Genomic DNA, 23,631 nt, shown 5'->3' on the forward strand with positions numbered 1-23,631 from the left:
TAAATCCAGTCAATACTGAAGAGGAAGAGAAGCAGCCTTCACTTCTTGGAGGAGAACTTTCTAAACATATTTTAAATCCATCGCAGAGCTGTTGCTTTAATTCAACAGGTATACTTTGAGCACTAGCTGGCTTTTCCATGTGTGCGTGTGAAATATGTAAATCCTGCTTGCTCTGCACCCTGGAAGAAGTCCTCATCGAGTTGCGCAATGTGAGAAGCAGGTTGTCTGAAAAGCAGGACCTGGGGTTCTGAATGCTTGACCTCGTACCTTCACTTCGAAACCACTTTTGTTTTCTCTGTCTGTAGCATGGTGAGGCTTCTCACAGAAATCCATTTGCAGCCTCTTCAACAAGAATAACAGTAGCACTCACTATGAGCCATGCCAAGAGTTCCACAAATAATGTCTCAACAGATTCTCACAACCACCCTGTGAGCTTGGTGTTCTCATCATCATGGCTGTTTGACTGATGGGGACGCAGAGGGCTGACATGGTTTGCCTGAAGTCACCTAGTCAGTAAATGGTAACACTGGGATTTGAACCCAGGCAGTCTGGCTCCCGAGTCTGGGCTCTTTCTTTCCTACTCTGTTAGAGGGTCATCTCTTTCCACGCAGTGGGCTTTTCTCTCTACCCAAGACCCCTACAGTTAAGTTTGTATGTATACTATACAGCTTCTATTTTATATGAGACCATTTCAAAAGCATTCTGCCAAGTAGGAAGGGATTATTTATCACCACCATGGTATTTATCACCACCACAGAGCCCCCATTGAGACCTCCTCACCAGCATACCAGGCGGCTCAGTGATAAAGAATCTACCTGCCAATGCAGGAGATGCAGCAGATGCAGATTTGATCCCTGGGTTGGGAAGATACCCTAGAGTAGGAAATGGCAACCCGCTCCAATATTCTTTCCTGGAAAATTCCAAGGACAGAGGAGACTGGTGGGCTACCGTCCATGGGATTGCAGAGAGTCGGACACGACTGAGCGTGCATGCAGTGCCATACCTCGTTCTTGGTTTGGGAACTCATCCCTTTTTCTTCCTCTTCAGGTCTGGGAGTAATAATAGCTCCTCCACTACAGTAGGCAGAATAATGACCCTCCCTTCTCCCAGAGATGTCTGTCCTAATGCCTGGGACCTGTGAATATGACAGAAGGGGCTTTGCGGATGTAATTAAGGATTTGAAATGGGGAGATTATCCTAGATTATCCAGGTGTGGCCCATATACATGGATCCTTATACATGAGTCACATCCGATAGAGATTTGAGAAAGCTGTGCTGCTGGCTTGGAAGATGGAGAAAGTGACTGTTAGCAAAGGGAAGGGGGCAGCCTCAAGAGCTGGAAAGGACTGGGAACCAGATTCTCCCCTAGAGATTCCAGGAGCACAGCCCTTCCCGCGCCTTGGTTTTAGCCCAATAAGAACCACTCTGCCTTCCAGAACTCTGTAATAATAATACAATTGTGTTGTTTCAAGCTCCCCACCTCTCCCCCCCAAATTCCACAGAGTTGCTGAAAATCCACCCTGCTGTTTTATATAATACAATAACGGAGAAAGATACTACAAAACTATGTCTTATTAGAGGTTATATAATTGAGCATATGTGCAAGTTCCAGGCTGTGGGATACAAGAAATTCATTGTGAGAACTTAGAACCTCATTGGGAAGCAACGGTGCACACATATACAACAAGCAGCAAGTCTTTATTTAAGGGCAAATATGAGCAGGACCTTCCCTGGTGGCTCAGACGGTGGATCCAGGAGATGCAGGAGATGCAGATTTGATCCCTGGGTCGGGAAGATACCCTGGAGTAGGAAATGGCAACCCGTTCCTGTATTCTTGCCTGGAGAATCCCCACGGACAGAGGAGCCTGGTGGGCTGCAGTCCATGGGGTCACAAAGAGTCAGACATGACTGAGCGACTCAGCACAGGACCAAGAGTGAACCCTGGGAAGGTGTGCAACCAGGTTGGGTCAGGGGCGCTGGTGTAGCTGAGCATGTTCTGTAACTCTGCCGTTATCTTATCATGTCTCAAAGACCACACATGTGCGTGGGCTAAGTCGATTCAATTGTGTCAGACTCTTTGTGACCCTATGAACCTTAGCCCTCCAGGCTCCTCTGCCCGTGGAATTCTCCAGGCAAGAATACTGGAGTGAGTTCCCGTGCCCTCCTCCAAGGGATCTTCCTGACCCAGGGCTCTAACCCATGTCTTTTAACATCTCCTGCATTGGCAGGCAGGTTCTTTACCACTAGCACCACTTGGGAAGCCCAGAAGAGCATATAGGAAGCAAGAAAATAATCTTGCTGATACACAGACTCAGACACACAGCTTTCTAGAAGGTGTCAAACAGTTCTCTGCTTTCCCCATTGGAAGTGGAAGTGAAGTGAAAGTCACTCAGTCCTGTCCGACTCTTTGTGACCCCACGGATTATATGGTCCATGGAATTCTCCAGGCCAGAATACTGGAGTGGGTAGCCTTTCCCTTCTCCAGTGGATCTTCCTGCCCCAGGAATTGAACCAGGGTCTCCTGCATTGCAGGTGGATTCTTTACCAACTGAGCTCTCAGAGAAGCCTTTTCCCATTGGTAGCCCTTTAATTGACTTAGAGCAGCCTCTGCTGAGTTCCCACTTTCTCTGCTCTCCCCACCTTTCTGTGTTATGCCTGCACCCTCTCCTCAGGGTCTGTGTCATCCTACCAGTCCCTGGAATGGTCCAGAGGTGGAGAGCCTCCAAGATCTATCTGGACAGATGGTGGGGATTCTTACAGACCTTGGTCCCTCACCAAGCATCCTTGCATTCAACGGAAGTTCGCCAGTCTTCAAGACAAACATCCAGAAGATGACCGAGCTCCCTCTCATCCTAATTACAGTTCATCTCCCACAGCCCAGCTCTCACCCACCTGAGTGTGAAGGACGAGGACAATCAAGCAGATTCCAGGGTCTGATGGACTCTGAAGAAGGGCTGGGAATGTGAAGGTGGGGATGGGTATTAAGAGCATTCCAGGCTGGGAGAAAGCATTTCCAGAGGCCAGGAGGGAGGGACAGGCAGCCCTGTGCCAGAGGAAAAACAGCAAAGAGGTGGACTCACCTGGGGTGGAAGAAAATGAAAAAAAACTGCCTGGGGCAAGAGGGATGACGTTTTGGTGCTGGGAGAACTGTGGTGAGGAATGTATGTTTGGGGAACCCTTCAAGGGAATGACAGGATTCCTCCTTTTTCAGCCCGGTTTTGGACATCATTTACTTCTGCCTGCAATAATGAGGTTTTTTAGTCACTTGGTTGTGTCTGACTCTTCTGCGACCCATGGACTGTAGCCCACCAGTCTCCCCTTTCCATCAATTTCCCAGGCAAGAATACTAGAGTGGGTTGCCATTTCCTTCTCCAGGTGATCGAACCTACGTCTCCTGCATTGGCAGGCGGGTTCTTTACCCCTGAGTCACCAGGGAAGCTGAAGCTCCACTACTCTGGCCACCTGGTTTGAAGAACTGACTCATTGAAAAAGAGCCTGCTGCTGGGAAAGATTGAAGGCAAAAGGAGAAGGGGACGACAGAGGATGAGATGGTTGGATGGCATCACCCACTCAGTGGGCATGAATCTGAGCAAACTCTGGGAGATGGTGAAGGACAGGGAAGCCTGACGTGCTGCAGTCCATGGAGTCGCAAAGAGTTGGACACAACTGAGCGACTTCACTTTCCTTTAGCAACTGAAAACAACAACAACAAGCCGTGAGGGGTGGCTGCTGGAGGGAAAATTCCCTCTGCTCCCATTCTGCTTCCTGCAGAGCTCAGAGCACTGACCTGGACACTGTGCTACAGAAACCCCAAGAGTGATTGGCCAGGCCTTGGAAATAATTAATACGCTTACTAGTCAGAGTCACGTCCTCTTACCAGGTATGTCCCAGGGTGGGCGGCCCGGCTATTTGTCACATTTTCCGGGAGGTTGGCTGGAGCCTCCACCTGCTGGGAAGCTCGAGACTGATCATGCAGGTGTCTGACCGAGTTAGCATTGATCCCCAGCCCGGCTGTTGCATTGCACTCCGCGCAAGCAACGCGTTTCTGTTTCTCTCGTATATTAGAGCTGAGTCCTGTGCTCCCTGCTCTGTGCATATCACACAGAAATGACTTCAAGCCTGTTCTTTGCATGTGTAGAGACTGCCTTTTTGCAGGCTAGTATTTCATGAGGTCTTTTCCGACATGCTGTTTCCGTGCTGTTACTCTCCGATATATCACGGCATTTCTGTGGTTCCCGGCACCGAGGGGGAGAAGATGTTGTCTTGGTGGCGATATCTCATCCAGAATTCCTATCACTTTTGTAAGTGGGAAGGGGGATAATCACACCTACTATAAATATTCTAGGTCCTTACTAAAATATTTTTTCATTGAGAGTGGTATTTGATATACGACGTTTCCTTCTTGGATTCCTGCCAGTGAGTTTTAGGGGATTACCCAAAGGATTTTGTTATGAGCTGAGCCGCTTACAGACTGCTCCTATGGATAGGGGCTCAAGTGATGGAATGTGGCTGCGGGGAAACCCAGAAATGAGCCAAGAACTTTGGGAAATTGTCCTGGTCGGTATTGCAATGAGAGGAGAGAGCCTGCCAGGTACGATTGGCTTTATTAGGAAAAACGGTTTACTGCTTAAATGGTGAATTTCTGCTCTTTTGCTTTCTGTTCTGCCATATGGTTTGCATAGCGAGGCGACGCCAGTTTCCATCTACAAGCTTGGGTCCTGGGGTCAGATGGCTGGGATTCGAAACCCAAGCACCAAGTTATTTAAATCCCAAAGCCTTCGCTTTATAATCTGGAAATGATAATAATAATAACAGCAACAGCAGCAATTGTATCTAACTCAGAGGACTATTTTAAAAATTAAATAATAACGAGTCACGTGACACATTTAGTGTCTGGCTTATAGCATAACAAGGAGGTCAGAATGCCATTGTCTTCCGTTGTCAGTAACAGTATTATTTTTATATTGTTTTAATGAACTGGAAGGTTCAGAGTACATAAAAGATAATACTGATGATGGGAAAATTTTAGAAAAAAAGTACGAGTTTTGGATAATAATCAGGAATGAAGTATTTACATAGGCCCTTACAGGCATCATCACTGTGTTTCTCTCTGTAGAGATTTGCTGCCAGCTCACAGAAGAAGCCCTTCCACATTCTTTGGGCTTGCACACATGTGGGAGTGTGTGTGTGTGCATGTGCGTGTCTGTACATATGTATATTGCTTCATGGAATACTCCTTTGCAAAATGTAGAGGGAAGCATTGTGGGCTGTGAAGGAGACCGTCACAGAAAAAAAGAGATTTCTCTTGTGTCCTTTCAAATGGACCACTGCCCACTGAAGCACCTTTTTCTTCTCTCTGAAGCCAAGTAAAGGCATCGGGGCCTATCGTCTTTCAACAGCACTCTTTCTTCTTCTTCTGTTTGGATTTCTCTAAGCACGCTTCCCCAGGCGTCTGGAAAATTAAATGAAAGAAATAAAATAATTCATCTTTTTTTCCCCCTTGGAGTGAGGACCTGCAGAAATAAAGGAAGCCAAGATACTTACAATAGGATCCATGTAGGTTTCAGGGAACAAAGAGAGACAACAATCACATGGATGGCTTAAAAGAGCTACACCTCAGGGTAGACCCGTTATGCAGGAGAAATGAAGCTGGTGGTAACTCCAGCCACTTAAAGAAGGAGTCCATCGTCTTACAAAGGAAGATGCGCGTGTGCTCTTGTGTGTGTGCTCAGTTGTGTCTGAGTCTTTTCGCCCCCATGGACTGTAGCCAGCCCGCCAGGCTCCTCTGCCCATGGAATTTTCCAGGCACAAATACTGGAGTGGGTTGCCATTTCCTATTCGAGGGTATTTTCCTGACCCAGGGATTGAAACTTGGCGTCTCTTGCATCTTCTTCACTGGCAGGTGGATCCTTTACCACTGAGCTGCCTGGGAAGCTCCTGCAAAGGGAGATACTCACTGTCATAAAACGGTTTGCCTTCTGGTTAGGGATCTCTCACTTGGGTGATACAGACAGTACTAGACAGCACCCTGGGGGAATTGAATTGGGAAGGGACAGTAAAGAAACAAAGAGGAAACAAATTGGGAAACAAAGAGTATTCCTGATGTTAATTGGGGCTAGCACCTCTGACTCAGGAGGTGGTTTGTAGGGGCCCCGGTTAGGCCTCTTCAGAGCGGGCATGGCGGTGAGCTGCAGGCAGGGTTTTGAGAAAATCTGAGCAATGGTGGAGAGGGCTTCCCCGACCCTGTTCTCTGCTTTGCTGTCAATCCTGAGAGGTGATAAGCACGTGGGCTGCTGGGCGCGTGATGCTTAGAAACACCCTTCCTCAGGGGAGCCCCAGCTATTCAGGCGGCGTCTCTTATGCTTTGGAAAATCAAAACAAGTGAAGAATCAGGAATGTTCTGGGAAGAAGAAACAGCGATTGCATAGTCTGTAACCTAGGAAAGATTTTTATGTGTTTGGGGAACTGAAAGACCAGTAGGGAGAGAGAAGAGAGAGCAAAGGAGGGGAGCGGCTGGTCGTGGGGGAGAGAGCTGGGCTGCGGGCTGGTGGATGCGGGTCGTGGGAGGGAGCTTAGATTTTTATTGTCAGTGTGTAGGTAACCCAGGACCTTTAAGCTGGGGAATTGCAAAGGATGTGATATGTATTCACTCAACCTTTAGGAAGATGGCTAAGAAACTTCCGGACACTCTCTGAAATGATAAGCTATTGAAAGTCTTTATCGAAGTTTAGCCCAGGATCTGCAGGGTAGGCTGGGGTACAAGAGACCCGTCCATCTGCTTGTAGTATCCCGTCCGCTGGCCGCACAGCATCCCAGATGTCTCTCTTCAGCACCTTCTGGTGTCTACAGGTCTTTATTCAAAATTGAGCTTCTCACTGTTTTCAAGAGGACGAGGCAATAGTCTATATTCCTGGCCCCTGGATATTGAAGAGGAAGGTCACAAAATGAAATTTCACCTTGGAGATTTTTCTAAATTAGAAAGCTCTCCCAAATGTAACTAAACTGGAGAGAATGGAGTGATCTCTTTAAGAAATCTTCAAAATGCCAGTAAAGTTTTCTCCAGGTTGTGTTTCTCCAAATCAAGCTGTAACAATTTGTAGGACTTCTGGTGGCTCAGGGGTGAAGAATCCACCTGCAATGCAGGAGATGTGGGTTCGATCCCTGGGTTGGGAAGATCCGCTGCAGAAGGAAGAAACGGCAACCCACTCCAGTATTCTTGCCTGGGAAATCCCCTGGACAGAGGTGCCTGGTGGGCTACAGTCCATGGGTTTGCAAGAGTCAGACACGACTTAGCAACTAAACCACGACCACCAATGATGTGTAAGAAAATGACAGACCCTACTCTAAGGCTTCAGCTATTTGAAATGGGTAAAATACAGGTATATATATCAGTCAGCTGAAGTTTAGTTATGCTGCAGGAACAAAGAACCCCAACTCTATGTTCACAAAGACAAGGTCCTTTCCTCCCTAAGTTACAGTTTGCAGGCCACCTGGACTCTGTTCTGTGCCGTTTTTATCCCAGAACCTTGGCTGAAGGAGCAGGCCTGCCTGGAACACAACAGCTTCACTGCGGAGGGAAGAGCGGTGGCGAGACGACCCATCAGCTCTGAAGGCTCCTGGCCGAGATGGCACAGGCTGTGCCATCTCTCACATTTCATTGCCCAAAGGGAATCAAATGGTCAAGCCCAATGTTAGCAAGAACAGAAGAATAATTGTTCTGTAGAAACTGGTCTGCAGAGAAGGGCAGTGAATATTACGAACAAATAATACGGCATGTAACAATGCAATATTTTGCTCTCTCCATTTCTTTGAACCAAATTTCAAGGGGAAAATTCAGTGACAGTCTTTTATTAATAGAACTGAAAACTTTCAGATACTGCAATTCAGAATGTGATCCAGTCCCTGAAAATTAGCATCACACGCATTCCTTTTGAAGGATAACTTGTGAAAGTCTGAAACGCGCAGTTTGGAAGTGATTAGCCCAATTTTACTAGAAGAAAAGAGCATTTAATAAAGCAGAGTTCTCAGTTTCTAATCTCATCTTGTACCAATTCCTCAAACATTTGAGACCAACTGCTAGGAGCACTTTTATACAGAGAAAAGAAAAAAGGAATCTTGTATTTCTTTCTTCAAGTTAGGGTGAATGGGATGAAAAGACTATATTGTTCACATAATTTTGGTCAGTGTTATGTCCACTTAAGAAAATCTGTATTGTGTGGTTAGGAGTAGGAAACTATATTCATCAAGGAGGAAGAGAAATGCCAGCCTAGGTAAGTCAAGGAGAAAACTGAAAGTAGCTCAGTCGTGTCTGACTCGTTGCGACCCCATGCACTGTAGCCCTCCAAGCTCCTCTGTCCCTGGGATTCTCCAGGCAAGAATCCTGGAGTGGGTTGCCATTTCCTTCTCTAGGGGATCTTCCTGATCCAGGGATCGAACCCAGGTCTCCTGCATTGCTGGGGGATTCTTTACTGTCTGAGCCACCAGGGCTGTAAGGACAGTATAAGCCAAACATCAAATATGCCAGTTCTAATAGAGGATTCACCCGTTCTTGCCTGGACTATTGCAGTGGCCCCAACTGGCCTCTTTGCTTCTGCCCTGGCCACACTGACGTCTGTTTATTCTCCACACAGCTGTCAGAGTGGGTCTTCTGGAACTTAGAGTATATCATGTTATGCTCAGAATCTGCACAGAACCTTTGAAGGAGGCTTCCAGCTCACTCTGAACCATATCCAGAGTTCTCTCCATGGTTGGTGGGACCCTGAGTAATATGCCATCCGGACAAGCTTTCTGACCTCATCTCCCAGCACTCGCCCCTCCCCGACTCTGCTGCAGTCACACTGACCTCCTCCACCTTCCTCTCCCCTGACAAAGCTCTGTGTCTCAGGACCTTTGCACTGACTGTTCTATTAGTTAGGACACTCTTGACTTCAAAAACCCACATTCCCAATACGTTTGCTTTATCAGGGGGCCTTCCCTGACCATGCTGCCTAATACAGCACCCAGACCTTCTCTGCCTACTTCTCCTGCTTTAGTTTTCCTCCTTTGCATGTGTCACTCCCTGACGTCGTATCCACGGTCATTCTCCACCTCCTTTTACTAGATTATAATCTCCAAGAGATAGGGTTCTTCATTTCACTCACTGTTATATCCCTGATGTTAAGAACAGTGATTGGCACATAGTAGGTGCGTAATAAAATTTGTTGGATGAATGAAATAAACCATTGTTATTATTCCTGATTTCATGAGATTCATGTAAATACTAACATGCTGTTAATACAGAGACTAGTATTAACAGAAATGTGTTTCTGTACATAAATTCATTCCATAAAACTCTGATGAAAAACCCTACACATTAAATGTTTCACAAGAGAATTGGTCTCTTTTAAAACATCCCATAATTTTCTCTGCTTCTGTTAATTTTCTTTCTTTCTTTTATTTTTTGGCTGCATGGTGTGACATGTGGGATCTTAGTTCCCTGACCAGGGATCAGACCTGTACCCACGGTGTTGGAAGCACAGACCACAGTGGTCTAACCATTGGCCAACCAGGGAAGTCCCTAGAAATTCTCAGTGTTTACAGTACTGTGAAGCATAGCAGGTGATCACAGAACCCTTAATAACAGGCCAGCTGAAAAACTCATCAGATATGTTCGCACATGAAGGATGAACTGTCCTTTGTAAGCTGGACATAGTGGATTATAGTTATAGCAGCAATGATGAGAGTGAGAAGAATAGCAAGAGTGGGGGTGATGAGAAAACAGAAGTAAGCCTGGAGCCTAATCAGGCTGATGAGACAACTATCAAGATGACTAAATGGAAGTAATAAACAGACCGCCAGGCTCAGAGCCGTCTGGTTACGAGTCAGCCCACACGCTAGTGATCAGGACTTCCATAATCTTGGAAGATTGCCTTCCGAATTCTCCTGTTCTTCTGTCTCCATGAAGACAGCTGCAACCAAAATGATGACGCATGGTGAGTCTTTACTGTGTACTCACTGAAAGAAGGCGTAATGGAAAGAGTGAGCTGGATTTCCTCTGGAGGTTGGATGGACCCTCCACAATGATGATGAGTGATTAAGACACTTCAATGGTTCGGAGTGGGGATGGCTGATTATGACCCCAGAGCTTGAAGCTTATTGAAATACCACCCCCAAAAGGAGAGCCTCACCCAGCGAGATGAGTGTTGTTGTTATTTTTATTCAGTTGCTAAGTCGTGTCTGACTCTTTGCAACCCCATAGACTGTCGCATGCCAGGCTCTTGTGTCCTCTCCTGTCACCTAGAGTTTTTTGCTCAGATTCATGTCTATTGAATCTGTGATACTATCTAACCATCTCATCTTCTGTCATTCCCTTCTCTTCCTGCCTTCAGTCTTTCCCAGCATCAGGGTCTTTTCCAGTGAGTTGGCTCTTCGCATCAGGTGGCCAAAGTATTGGAGCTTCAGCATCAACTCTTCCAATGAATATTCAGGGTTGATTTCCTTTAGGATTGACTGGTTTTATCTCCTTGTTGTTTAGGGGACTCTCAAGAGTCTTCTCCAACACCGCAGTTGGAAAGCATCAATTCTTTGGCACTCAGCCTTCTTTATGGTCCAACTCTCACATCCATACATGAATACTGGAAAAACTATAGCTTTGACTATATGCACCTTTGTCAGCAAAGTGATGTCTCTGCTTTTTAATATACTGTCTAGGTCGTCATAGCTTTCCTTCCCAGGAACACAGGTTCTTTAATTTTATGGCTGTGTCACCATTTGCAGTGACTTTGGATCCCAAGAAAATAAAATCTGTCACTGCTTCCATAATTTGGCCTCGAAGAAGGGGGTCCAGCAGGCATTTGTGGCCTTCTCTCCTAAGTTAGAGCGCAGGCTTTATCTTTGGCTGGAGATGGTTGCCCAAACCTGTATCATATCCATGCTTCTTCCCCAGCTGTGAGCTGACAAAGCCATGTCTACACAGGCCAGCCAGGCTGCCGGGTTGGGTAGCTCGGGGCTGCTGGACCCTGGCCATAGGGGGCAAGTCCATCACCGCCCTCATCCTTCTCAGAAAGCGTGGCAGCAAGGTGCTTGTTGTAAAAGTCAGAGGAAGGGAATTCACGCCTGTAGAATTTGTAATCTAACTCCAGGCGCATAGCGGGTGCCCCATAGACATCATACCTACTGTTGCCTAGAAACAAACTTTCTCGCTTAGTATCAGCATCCTTGTTTTAGAGGCAAAGGAGTCACCTCTCAGACAAAGTAAGTAGCTGCCCCACCACTCAGGACCCGGGCAGGAAACTCACGACCCACTCAAAAAGCTTAACCAGAAGAGGATTTCAGGAGGGCTGCTATTTACTGAGGTGTGGGCAGGGGGCAAGCGATGGCGCCTCTGGGGCTGAGTGGGAAGCCGTGACTGGCCCCAAGCCTGCAGGGGGCCGGGTGTCATCAGAGGCTGTGAGTGTGGGGCGGAGGGCAGTGGACGGGAGCTGGTCCTGTCCAGGGATGCAGCGTGGCCCCATCAAACCGTGTCCTCAGCGTCGAAGCAGGGAGAAGCGAGGGAAATGAATACTTCTGCTTCTCTGTGTTCCTGTCCTGTCACCGCCCTTCACCCCCTCCCTCCCTTCTGCTCTCTGGTGCTCCTTTCTCCATCCCTCCTCCCCGCCTTCTCCTCTCTCTCCCCCATTCTGTTTCTCTTTCCCCTTCTCCTTTCCCTCCACCCTACTTTCCTTCTATCCTTCCCTCCTTCCCTTCCTCTGCCGGAACCCACCAGGCCTTGAGACATCACTGAATAAGACCCAACTCCCTCTGCACGGTATTCACTGCAGCATCAGGCCATTAGGGAGCTTGTTCCATTAAGGACACTCTGTGTTTCAAGCCCCAAGCGCAATTTACTTTAGAATTTTATTTTTCAAAAGGGGCTCCCATCTGCGAACGCCTTAAAGATCCCTCAGGCAGGAAGGCAACCCGAGTTTGCAGCTCCTTCTCTGAGGGCCACGTGTATCCGCAGCTGCCCCTACTCAGCTGCCCGAGCCCCAGGCCTTTGCTGCTGTTGTTCCTTTATTTAGTTTTAAATATGTTTTCCACCGTGCCTCTGACCCAACAGGACCTGTGTCTTTCTGCTCTCTCATTTTGGAGATCTCCAACACCCATGAGTTTTCTTGGGGAAAGTGGGGTGTGTGGGACCAAGCCCAGTGACCAGGTGCCCCCTGTCTGGGCCAGGAAAGACCTCCCCAGGTGGGATCTGGGGAGGGCTCAGGCTTTCCTGCTATGGACCAGGGCAAAGCGCTGGTGCCTTTCTCTGCACCCCCGTTTATAAAACAGAGATAATGACCCCTTTTCCTTTTAACCGGAGTGCGGGGAGGCTTTGGTGCATTTCTAAAGGACTTGGAGCCCCCCATTTGGCAAGTGGAGAGTGCTGGGCATGCCGTGGTTCTCAGCATTCACAGAGAAACGCCTTCACTTAAGTTTGCTCTGCGCCCTCGCCATCTCCCCGGTGTTACTGACTAAAGTACTCTTCAAGAAGAATTTCTCCGAGACTCCCATGTTGACATCCTTCCTACTAGTGTTTCGAGAGCCAGGCTTGCTAGCTGTTTGTTCCTTTGGATGAAAGCCTGCGATCACTCTATTAAGCACTTTCCCTTCAGTGGGAAGAAAGAAGAGAGGGTAGGGAGTGGGGGAAGGGAGCAGGAATCCAATAACTGCTCCCCAAAGTAGACAGTAGGCCTTTGCTTCTCAGGGTTCCCCCTGCTTCAGCCCTCGTGTGCTTTGAGAAATTAAATCTGGAGCAGGTATACCTACTGCAATGGGGACTGGGCTTTTCCATAAGATGGGTTGGTGTGAGAAGCCTTCCGGTGCTGGGGAGGCATGATAGTACATTGGCCGGGGTGGATTCGAGTTGCAGTGACTCAGTCTCTCTCTGTCTGTGTCTCTACCTCTGTCCTCTTTCCAGCAAAAGCATCTGGCCCTCAGACTTTCCTTCTGTAATCCTCTGACCCTGTTTCCCCACATCAATTGCCTTGTTGCCGGAGAAACCAGCAAACGAAGGAAATTTGAGGACCACGAACACATCTTATATGCTCTATAGGGAGGAGGAACCAGTGGCAGGGGAGCCTAGACTTCTGGGCACATCAGACAAAGCAACAGCACCTTCTTCTGGCATCTCTGGGGCATCCTTGGCAGGCAGCCTGGGGAGGTGGAGCGAGTACCACCCTCTGATTCAAGAATCAGAACTCACAGGTTCTTTCATCCGGGCCTCATCTGAGCAGCCTTGTGACTTTGGACTAATCCCTAAACATCTCTAGCCTCAAATACCAATATGTCACAGGATTTTTGTAAACATCATTCATTGATTTAGCAAGTATATGTTGAGTGCTTGTGTGCCAGGCACTGAGCAAATGTTAGGGCTGTCAGTCTTTGCTTCCAATATGTTTCTGGTCTACAGGAGAAAGTGAAAGTGAAAGTTGGTCAGTTGTGTCCAACTCTTTGTGACCCCATGGACTGTAGCCCGCCAGTCTCCTCTGTCCATTGGATTCTCCAGGCCAGAATACTGGAGTGGGTAGCCATTCCCTTCTCCAGGGGATCCTCCCAACTCAGGGATCAAACCCAGGTGTCCTGCATTGCAGGCAGATTCTTTACCATCTGAGCCACCAGGGAAGCCCAAGAATACTGGAGTGGGTAGCCTATCCCTTGTCCAGTGGATCTTCCTAAGCCAGGAATTGAACCAGGGTCTCCTGCATTTCAGGTGGATTCTTTACCAGCTGAGGTTTATGGGAAAAGTGGATGTGAAATAGATCAAGACAATCGTGTCTGATGAGCAAGCACAGTGGGCTACCATAGGGAAGAGAGACGAGTCAGGGGAGGGGCACCCCGCCCCGTCTTGGATGGTGATGGAAGGCTGCCTGGAGGAGGCCACAACCGAAGTGAGAACTGATTGGTGGAATAAGTTGGCAAGGAAGGGGGTGCAAAGACCCAAGAGGGCATTGCCCATCATTTTGGAATGGCTGCAGTGGAGAGAGAGAGGAAGAGCAGCCAGGTTAAGGGGAACCATCGGCAGTGGGGGTGTTGATGGGTGACTGCCCAGAGACTTTGGCAGCAATAATGCAGGGATGGTGTTAAGAGGTTCAAGCATCATCTGGGGCAGTAAAGAGCCATTGAAGACCTTTAAGTGAAGGGATGGCATAATCAGATCTGTACTATAGGAAAGGTGCTTTCACTGCAGTGTGGAGCTGAAACAGAGAGGGTGTGTGGGATATTCTCCATTTGTTGCTCCAAACCTGCCTGCTGCCTCTCTCCATCCTTCTCTGTGTTCCAGTAGGCTGACAGTTTTGGGACTGCAACAGAGGGCTTCTCTGCCCGCTGATTTGCAGATGAGTCCAGACCACAGAGGGCAGGAGCAGGGGATGGGAAGGGGGACGGAGTTGGAAACTGGGGCGTTTGTTCCCCAGCTCCCTCCCTGCTGTGGCCTCATATGGGCTGAGGCTCTGCTCCCTCCTGCAGTCTCTGCTCCCCTCCTGCAGCCCCAGTCCTGCCTGGCTGCCCTTTCCCCTCTTTGTGTTCTCTCTCTCTGGCTTATACATAGTGACAGCTCCCTTCAGGTCCAGGTGCCTAAGGCTCCCCTTGTTGCTAGCCCCAGGGGACATCACCATCCCTTGTGGGTTTCCATCAACCCTGCCAAGACCCTTTGTAAATAGGGATTCTTCAAGGGCCCGTGGCAGGGTGCCATCTGCTGGGCTCTGGCCCTGGCACAAGGGATTGTGGCTGGAACAGTGCAACGTGAAGCTGTTAACATCTGCCCAGGCAAAAATGAGAGTGGGGAAGAGTCAGGAGGGAGTCAGTGGAGTCCAAGGTTAATTTTGAGATAAAAGCAACAGGACTTAGATGTAGGAATGAGGGTGGGAAGCTGTGATTGACCTCTAGGTCCTGGCTTTTAACTGGGAGGATGGTGGTGATGTTCACTGAAATGCCAGGAGAGTTGGAGTAGATTGGTTTGGGGTAGAAAGAGATACTGAGAGTCCTTAAAATGGAAATTCTCCATAGGCACTTGGTTGTAAAAATCTGTGTTTCAGAAGAGGAATCTGGGCTGGAGATTCATTAGCATAGACACAGTAGATGCCATAAAAGAAAGTCTAATGACCCAGGCAGAATGCAGAGAGTGGGAAGAGAAGGAAAACCAGGCAGCTGCCCTGAGGAAGGGACACTCGGAAGGCTGATGCACTGGAGGCTGAGAATCCACCGTCTGGGGCAACAGGAGTGGAATTAGAAAGCTATAGAGACGAGCAACCTTCATCAGTCATTCTTCCATGTGTATGAAAGATGATGTGATTGACAGCCTCCTCATCCAATCAAAGCTTTCCTCTCTGGTTAGAAACCTTTTCCTTTATTGAGCCCCTTGATGAGAAAGGGGAGTTCAAGATAGTCTTGTGTGTGAAGTGTGAAAGTCTCAGTCATGTCTGACTCTTTGCAACCCCATGGACTATACAGTCCATGGAATTCTCTAGGCCAGAATACTGGAGTGGGTAGCCTTTCCCTTCCCCATGGGATCTTCCCAACCCAGGGATTGAACCCAGGTCTCCCACATTGCAGGCACAGCTGAGCCACAAGGAAAGCCCAAGAATACTGGAGTGGGTAGCCTATCCCTTCTCCAGAAGATCTTCCCAACCCAGGAATTGAACCGGGATCTCCTGCATTGTAGATGGATTCTTTACCAACTGAGGTATTATGGAAGCACCCAAGGTAGCCTTTCAACTCCATAAACATCGGTTGACTATTTACTATATGTGAATCTCAGAAACTCCTCTAAAACCAAGTGACCCCTGGGAACACCTGATGCTCAGGGCTCATGTCTCCTATTAAAGATGTGGTAGGGACTTCCCTGGCTATCCAGTCGATAAGAATCTGCCTTGCAATGCAGGGGACGTGGGTTCAATCCCTGGTCAGGGAGCTGGGATCCCAGATGCCACGGAGCAACTAAGCCTGAACACCATAGCTACTGAGCCCATGTGCTCCAGAGTCCAAGTGCCACAATGAGAGAGCCCTGAGCTGCAACTACTGAGACCAGGCACCACAGCTAGAGTCTGAGCATAGCAACGGAATATCTGTATGACATAACGAAGATTCCACAGCTAAGTGGAAGTGCCACAGCTAAGAGCCAACACAGAGGGAAAAAAAGTTGTGGCAAAATGAACATAATATAAAATTATATAAATATAAAATTTGCCACCTTTATCATGTTTAAGATTCAGTAGTGTTAAGTATCCAAAATCACTGCAGATGGTGACTGCAGCCATGCAATTAAAAGAAGCTTACTCCTTGGAAGGAAAGTTACCACCAACCTAGACAGCATATTAAAAAGCAGAGGCATTATTTTGTCAACAAAGGTCTGTCTAGTCAAGGCTATGGTTTTTCCAGTAGTCATGTATGGATGTGAGAGGTGGATTATAAAGAAAGCTGAGTGCTGAAGAATTGATGCTTTTGAACTGTGGTGTTGGAGAAGACTCTTGAGAGTCCCTTGGACTGCAAGGAGATCCAACCAGTCCATCCTAAAGGAGATCAGTCCTGGGTGTTCATTGGAAGGACTGATGCTGAAGCTGAAACTCCAATACTTTGGCCACCTGATGGGAAGAGCTGACTCATTTGAAAAGACCCTGATGCTGGATAAGATTGAAGGCAGGAGGAGAAGGGGATGACAGCGGATGAGATGGTTGGATGGCATCACCGACTCAATGGACATGGGTTTGGGTGGACTCCAGGAGTTAGTGATGGACAGGGAGGCCTGGCGTGCTGCGGTTTATGGGGTTGCAAAGCCTCGGACACGACTGAGTGACTGAACTGAACTGAGTGTTAAGTATTAAACTTCCTGGTAGCTCAGCTGATAAAGAATCTGCCTGCAGTGCAGAAGACCCCAGTTCGATTCCTGGGTCGTGAAGATACCCTGGAGAAGGGATAGGCTATGCACTCCAGTATTCTTGGGCTTCCCTGGTGGCTCAGTCAGTAAAGAATCTGCATACAATGCAGGAGACCTGGGTTCGATCCCTGGGCTGGGAAGATCCCCTGGAGGAAGGCATGGCAACCAACTCCAGTATTCTTGCCTAGAGAATCCCCATGGACAGAGCCTTGCGGATGAGGTACTGTCCATAGGGTTGCAAAGAGACAGACATGACTAAGCAACTCAGAACAGCACAGTGTGAAGTATTAATATGTTCACATTGTTGTATAATGGAGAAGGCAATGGCAACCCACTCCAGTACTCTCGCCTGGAAAATCCCATGGACAGGGGAGCCTGCTAGGCTGCAGTCTATGGGGTCTCTAACAGTCGGACACAACTGAGCAACTTCACTTTCAACTTTCACTTTCATGCATTGGAGAAGGAAATGGCAATCCATTCCAGTGTTCTTGCCTGGAGAATCCCCGGGTCGGGGAGCCTGGTGGGCTGCTGTCTATGGGGTTGCACAGAGTTGGATACGACTGAAGTGACTTAGCAGCAGCAGCAGCATTGTTGTATAATCAATCTCCAGAACCCCTTTAACCTGCAAAGCAGAAACTCTACCCATTAAACAATAGCTTCCTCCCCCGCAGCCCCTGGAAAGTACCATTCTACCTTCTGTCTCTATGAATTTGACTGCAGGCAGACTGCAGAGATATTGTGGGTTTGGTTACAGACCTCTGTGATAAAGCAAGTCACATGAATGTTTTGCTTTCCCAATGCATATAAAAGCTATGTTTATGTTGTACTGTAGTCTATTAAGTGTGCAATAGCATTATATCTAAAAAAAAAACTATGTATACAATTTACTTTAAAAATACTTTATTGCTAGTCCCTTCACTGTTCACCTGAAACCATCACAACATTGTTAATTGGCTATACACCAATACAAAATTAAAAGTTTAAAGTTTGAGATAACAAAGAAAAATACTTCATTGCTAAAAAAAAGTGTTAACTACCATCTGAGCCTTCAGTGAGTGATAATGTTAATATCACAGATCACTGATGACAGATCATAGAACAAATATAATAATAATGAAAAAGTTTGAAATAGTAGGAGAATTACCAGAATGTGACGCAGAGACAGGAACTAAGCAAATGCTGTTGGAAAAATGGAACCAGTAGACTTGCTGGGTGCAGGGTGGCCACAAACCTTCAGTTTGCAAAAAAAAAAAGAGAGAGAAATGCAATAAAGAGCAATAAAACAAGGTATGCCTATATTCTAGATTCCTCCTAGAGTACAGTATTTGTACAGTAAGGGGTTTCCTACTTACGAACGTTCAAGTTGAGAAGTTTCAAAGATGTGACCGTGGGTTTGCAAGTCCAGTCAGGTAAGTTATTAATCATTCATGTGTCTGGCATACACTGTCAAATTCGGGCATGCTCTACGAGTGGCTGTGCTTTGCGGCACTTACTGCCCAGTGCTGTATAGAGTACAGTAGTGCAGTGTCTTTATTTCAAGCCCAGGATATCCAGAAGCAAGGGAAAAAGCAGCGGTGTATAGCCGACTGTGCTAGGCTAACTTTGTTTAACTTACAAATTGATGAGCTCTCAGAACGGAACTCGTTTGTATGCACTGTAAGTTGTGGCTTATTTCACATAGTATAATGTTCTTAAGAGCTTCCCAGGTGGCTCAGTGGGTAAAGAATCCACCTGCAATGCAGGGAGGGGGAATCCCCTGGAGGAGGGCTTGGCAACCCACTCCAGTATTCTTGCCTGGAGAATCCCACGGATAGAGGAACCTAGTGGGCTATAGTCCATAGGGTCTAAAAGAGTCAGACACGACTGAGTGACTAACACGCACGCACAGTGTCCTCAGAGTTCATCCCTGATGTAGTCTATGTCAAAATGTCCTCTTTTTTTTAAGCTGAATAATATCCCTTTGTGTGGACAGACAACATTTTGGCTTTTCATTCATCTGTCAGTGGACGCTGGGTTTGCTTCCATCTTTGTGTTGTTGTGAGCAATGCTGTTATGAACATGAGTGTAAAAATCTGTTAGAGTTCCTGTTTTCAGTTCTTTGGGGTTTATCCCTGGAAGTGAAATGCCTTAGGATTTTTTTTTTTAGCATTTAACAAAATACTAATTTGTCTTAATGAACGTTTAAATCTGTGATTGAAGAATAGTGAAGAATGGAGGGTTTTAGTCTATTTTTGACTTATGCAACGTGCATTACTTTTCCATCCTGTGTTACTTGGCATCTCTGAAACCTCCCAGAGGCTTCCAGGAGAGATTTCTGGAGCACTGGGATATTCCTCTGGAACACTCGTCTCCTCCTCCAGGCTTGTACTTCCTTATTCATTGCCTGAGTCGGTGGCCCCAGGGAGCTACTACTTGTGTGACTGTCGTGTTTCCTTAGCATAGTGTCAGGGTTTGTGCCCGCTGTGGTGTGCATCAGGATTTCCTTGCTTTTTAAGATGGTATGTTCGTCTCCTCTGTTACATCGTGGGGCATTTCTCAGTTCACTAAGGTCTTTTATACCCAGCAGGGGAGGGGGTAGTTATTATTCCTGGATTGCAGCTGAGGAAACAAGCCCCGTGGCTTCGGGACCACACAGAGACCAGCACACAGGCTCTCGGTGTCTGGTCCATGGTGCTTTCCCTGGAGCACAGCTGTTATGGGCAGAGCCCTCTGGGCGTGCACTTGGCAAAGTGGACGCTGGAGGTGGAGAGGGGACAGGAGGCCCCCAGATAGAGAGAACAGGTCCAGGGACAAGTCGGTGACAAGACAGGAGTGGAGAAAAGGCCGGGGGTGGCGGAGGGCCTGGCAGCAGGCCTCCTGTCTGTGGGGCAGGGGCTCATTTTGCTCTGGGACACAGGAAAGGGGGTGAGCCAGGTGGCCCTGGGAGCAGGGGGACCGGTCAGCCCTAAGGTGACTCCCCAAAGTTAACATCAGTGATGAGAGCAGCCAGGCAGGAGACAGGGTGATGAGGGCAGGTGTGACCATGCAGTGCCTACTGTGGGCACATCGCCTTGAGGTGCCATCACTGTTTAGTCGCTCAGTCGTATCCAACTCTTGTGACCCCATGACCCACAGCCTGCCAGGCTCCTCTGTCCATGGGATTCTCCAGGCAAGAATACTGGAATTCCTTCTCCAGGGGATCTTCCTGACCCAGGGATCGAACCTACGTCTCTTGCATCTCCTGCATTGGCAGGAGGATTCTTTATCACTGATGTTACTGCTAAGTCACTTCAGTCATGTCCTACTCTGTGCGACCCCATAGACAGCAGCCCACCAGGCTTCCCTATCCCTGGGATTCTCCAGGCAAAAACACTGGAGTGGGTTGCCATTTCCTTCTCCAGTGCATGAAAGTGAAAAGTGAAAGTGAAGTTGCTCAGTCGTGTCCGACTCTGTGCGAGCCCATGGACTGCCGCCTACCAGGCTCCTCTGTCCATGGGATTTTCCAGGCAAGAGTGCTGGAGTGGGGTGCCATTGTCTTCTCCGTATCACTGGTGTTAGAAGCTCCCTAAATAAACTGAGTGAACTGCGGCCTTCTGGGAGAGTTCTCCTTGGAGCATCTTGCAGCTTGGTGGGGAGAGTAATCGCCTCTCCCTTAGGGTTCACGTCCAGACCATCAGACAGTCCTGCGTAAGAACAGACCTTTTGTGCTTGGAGAACACACACGTCGTGAACATTGGCCGCCTTTTTGGATGCCCCTGGCCATCAAGCCTAGGAGCAGTAGCTCTTCTGTCCCCGAAACAGCTGAATAAACCCTGTGGCCGACACTAAATCATAACCTCCGGGACCTGGGCTTGGCCAGTGGAGGAAATGAGCAGAGGGTTGCTGCCTCTGGGTTCCCAGTAGGAAACGGCTTCATATACTTTGCTGCTCAGTTTCCCGTTTGGAGACTGTTCCAGAACGTTTGCTATTTGTCATGGCATGCAGGTGGGTTATCCTGGTTAATCATATCTTCTGGTTAAAGGTGACCTATTAGCTCTCATTCGTGGAGCATGACTTTTCAAGAGCATTAGTATGCAACAAAATACTCTGAACTGTAAATTACAAGGAACATAATCCAATCTATTTTATAAGCTACTGATGCCACTTGTATTTCCTTAGAAACCTGATTATGAACCTCGTGCGCCAAAGATTTGGTAAAACAGGCAAAAGAATGCTGGATAAACAGCTTCTAATGAACTTCGCAAGTCTTGATTCTGTCATATGTTAATTTCCATAAAAGGAACGGAGCTTGTTGGAAGGTGATTAAGATTCAATTAGCTCATAGAAGAGAGTGACCTTAGAGGCAACTTAAGCCAGCTCTGCATCCAGCATGGAATGCCCCTCTCCAAACTTTCTGACGGTTATTTTTTTCCTGCCTTTTCTCAGAAAAACCTTGCTACCGAGGGGTTCACAATGCCATTCCATTTGTGAGTGTACTACTGGAAAATCCCTGTTGATTCTCCCCTCTGAAGCCATAGAGAATCAGTCCCATCTCTCTGTTTGACAGTTCTTCCTTTGCCCATGACTGGGACATTTGCATGCCCCTTTCCCAGTTTCCTTTTAGCTAAGCCTGTCACCCCCATTTCCTGCAGTTTTCCTCAGTATTTGCAGAGCATCCTCTGAATACTCGTTTGTCTTGGAAGCTCCGGAGAAAGCTATGAGAGTAGACGTGCCAAATGCCGTGGGACCGTCCCCTCCCTCCTCCTGCGTCGTGTGCTTCTGTGACCATGCCCAGGAGCTCTGCCGCTCTCCAAGGTCACTCTCTCTGGGCTCAAATCCTGGGTCTGCTACTTTCTACTTTGTGACCCTGGGCAAGCAGATAATCTCTGTAATGCTATCGAAGGGGAGAAATTGTAGTATCAACCTCACAACCTCACAGATCTATGGCAGTTGAGAATCACATGTACAGAATAAATACCTCGACCTGCAACTTGTTGTTTGGTCGCTAAGTCGTGTCTCACTCTTTGTGACTTCATGGATTGCAGCACGCCAAGCTCCTCTGTCCTCGACTATCTCCTGGAGTTTGCTCAAATTCATGTCCATTGAGTCCACGTGCAACTTATTTACTGAGACTTAGTAAATACTCAATAACTATATCTGCTTGGAAGACACTGATCTGGATGGCTGGACTCACATCCCAGTTCAGATTCAAATTCTGACACTATCACCTCTGAAACAAAGAGCCTTCAGTAAGTGGCTAAAACTCTCTGTCCCTCAATTTCCTTACCTGCCAAAGGGAAGTAGAAGACTTTTATGAATGTTAACTGAGCTGTTATATGTAAGATGCTTGGAACAGAGCCTGGAAAGTACGAAGGGCCATAAAAGTGAGATACCAGACCACCTTACCTGCCTCCTGAGAAATCTGTATGCAGATCAAGACGCAACAGTTAGAACCGGACATGTAACAACAGACTGGTTCCAAATTGGGGAAGGAGTATCTCAAGGCTATTTATTGTCACGCTGCTTATTTAACTTATATGCAGAGTACATCATGAGAAACGCTGGACTGGATGAAGCACAAGCTGGAATCAAGATTGCCGGGAGAAATATCAATAACCTCAGATATGCAGATGACACCACCCTTATGGCAGAAAGTGAAGAGGAACTAAAGAGCCTCTTGATGAAAGTGAAAGAGGAGAGTGAAAAAGCTGGCTTTAAACTCAGCATTCAAAAAACAAAGATCATGGCATCCGGTTCCATCCCTTCATGGCAAATAGATGGGGAAACAATGGAAACAGTGACAGGCTTTATTTTGGGGGGCTCCAGAAATCACTGCAGATGGTGACTGCAGCCATGAAATAAAAGACACTTACTCCTTGGAAGAAAAGCTATTACCAAACTAGACAGCATATTAAAAAGCAGAGATGGGACTTCCCTGGTAGTCCAGTGGTTGAAGGGGCATGGGTTCGAACCTTGGTTGGAGAACTAAGATCTCACATGCTGCATGTCCAATAAATAAATAAAATAAAACAAACAAACACAAAAAGCAGAGTTAACTTTGCTGATAAAGGTCCATCTAGTCAAAGCTGTGGTTTTTCCAGTAGTCATGTATGGATGTGAGAGTTGGACTATAAAGAAAGCTGAGTGCCAAAGAATTGATGCCTTTGAACTGTGGTGTTGGAGAAGACTCTTGAGAGTCCCTTGGACTGCAAGGAGATCCAACCAGTCAGTCCTAAAGGAAATCAGTCCTGAATACTCACTGGAAGGACTGATGCTGAAGCTGAAACTCCAGTACTTTGGCCACTTGATTAGAAGCACTGACTCACTGGAAAAGACCCTGATGCTGGGAAAGATTGAAGGCAGGAGGAGAAGGGGACAACAGAGGGTGAGATGGTTGGATGGCATCACCAACTCAATGGACATGAGTTTGAGCAAGCTCCAGGAGTTGGTGATGGACAGGGAGGCCTGGCGTGCCACGGTTCATGGGGTCACAGGGAGTCGGACACGACTGAGCAACTGAACTGAACTCAACTGAGTATTATTACTATAGATTGAAAAGGCATCTTATCTTTTAAAAGAGTCACATCAGAAGCTGGCCCATGTTGGAGCCCTGGGTACCGACATGCCAGGTCCCACAGTTCTCACCGTCTGATGGTCTGTGTATCCACAGTGATCACTACCTATACTTTTGTATCTCAGAGTACTCCTTCAGCAGATCATCCTGAGGATGACAAGGATGATGTCCTTCAGCAGATCATCCTGAGGATGACAAGGATGATGTCCTTTAGCAGATCATC

The sequence above is a fragment of the Bison bison genome, unplaced genomic scaffold (assembly GCF_000754665.1).
Source record: "Bison bison bison isolate TAMUID 2011002044 unplaced genomic scaffold, Bison_UMD1.0 scf7180017864274, whole genome shotgun sequence".
NCBI classification, from domain to species: domain Eukaryota; kingdom Metazoa; phylum Chordata; class Mammalia; order Artiodactyla; family Bovidae; genus Bison; species Bison bison.